The sequence below is a fragment of the Anolis carolinensis genome, chromosome 1 (assembly GCF_035594765.1).
Source record: "Anolis carolinensis isolate JA03-04 chromosome 1, rAnoCar3.1.pri, whole genome shotgun sequence".
Classification (NCBI taxonomy): Eukaryota; Metazoa; Chordata; class Lepidosauria; order Squamata; family Dactyloidae; genus Anolis; species Anolis carolinensis.
Window position 1 is genome coordinate 12336511 of NC_085841.1, and position 2012 is coordinate 12338522.

Below are 2012 nucleotides of genomic sequence, written 5' to 3' on the forward strand. Positions count from 1 at the left end.
CTAGAGCATCTTTGGGAGCAAAAATTAATATAAGACACTGTCTTATTTTCGGGGAAACAGGGTAGGGTTTGGCTTCTAGGCATTTTACCATTGTGGACACTCTTCTCTGGATATGATCTCACTTGTTCAAAACTTTCTTGAATTGTGCCTAAAACTTGACACAGTATTCTAGGTGCGATCAGGCCAAAGAAAAATATAGCGACACTATTACTTCCCTTGATCTGGTTCCCAAACTTTTTTGGCCACCCCCACCAAAGCATCTCCAAAATCCTGTTCTCCCCCCCCCCCCCCCCCGTTTCCCGGTGACATTTTCCAGATAAAATTAAGTAATGAAATTAAACAACTATCACATGGGCAGTAGAAATATTTGAGTCAAAATTGATTTGAGTAATCTGCATCAAATTCAGAGTGACTTAAGTGTCCAACTTCATTGTGTGTATTTGATGAGAATATGTGACAATTTTATTTCCTTCATACAAAAATATTGACTTACCTACAAAACTAATAATTGTGCTCTGGATTTTTTTCACAGGTTTCTTGCTACATTCATATGCACATTTTTATATATTTTGTATAGCTTGTAATGTGAAAAAAAAACACAGAGGAGTGGGGAGTTTGGGGTGAGAGTGGTTTTTCTGTGTTCATGCACAAGTCTCTAGTGAACTCTATGCTCTTTCCACTCCTCTCTATGAGTGGGCTTTCCTCCTAATCTCCATTGGGGTCCTTTCTGGGACCCTTTTCTTCCTTCCTTTCAAGGGAGCCTGGATTTGAGGAATGGGGTTAATTACACATATGCCACATGGTCCCAATAGAAGAAAAGAAACTGTGTCCTGCAGACACGTGGGCTCTTTCAGCCAGGAAAAAAAAAAACATGATGGCTGAGCCCTTACCATTATTGCCAGCCAAACAAGTCAAACAAGTTGGAATGGCCGACTGACCATTATTGCCAACCGACCAAACCAAATCTGTGCACAAGCCTACTAGACACTTCTATTGATCCTCCCTGAAATTTTACTGGCTTGTTTAAGATGCTGCATCAAACTGCTGACTCATGTTCAGCTTGTGGTCTACTAAGACTTCTAGATCCCTTTACATTTACTGATTTCAAGCCATCCTGTATCTGTGCTTTTCCTATTTCTCTGCCTAAATTTCTATCTTATATTTCTCCCTGTTGAAATTCATCTTGTAAGTTTTGACACAGTTCTCTAATCTGTTGAGGTCATTTTGGATTCTTATCCTGTCCTCTGGGGCATAATCTATCACTCCCGATTTGGTGCAATCTGCAAATTTGATAAGCATGTCCCCTATTTCATTAATTTTTTGGCTCTTAAAATTAGGGAAACTGAACCTAGCTGTTTTTTAAAATGTTTCATCCATTTTTAGCACTGTTCTGATTTTAGTTGGGTTTTCGTTATTTATTTAATGTTTTAAAAGTGTTTTCATCAATTATGCATTCTGCCAGGATCCCTAGTGGGTCGAGAAGCAGTAAATAAATGCCTTGAATGCCTACATAAATGCCTATGTATATGGAAAATATAAGCACAACATGCTTGTATTACTAAAAAGGGGGCAAAAATGAATTACTTAGGTAAAACTGCTGACAAAGAACATATATTATGGAGAGCAGTGTACAAAATGCAGGCATTCAGAGAAATTAATGAAAAATGAGAAGAAATCAAAGCTGACAGATTTATCTATCCATCTCCGAATCAGATTCTTTTCTCAAAACCCCAAATAGCATCACTATAAATTTGTTTACCTTCCATAATGTTGACTATAAAGCAGCATAGATTCACATAATACAATTCCATGCAGTTCAATCTGTGTTATATAAGTCTACACTGACTATTGTAATGCAGTTCAAACTGCATTATATAATAGTGTAGATGGGGCCTGAGACATTTTTAAAGTAACTGAAAAGTGAGGCAACAAAGAATTAATTGGTTTTGGTTCTGCCAAACCGGGATGGTTGGAGTATATAAGACAGTTCCTAAAAGAGATGCTCATAGGGT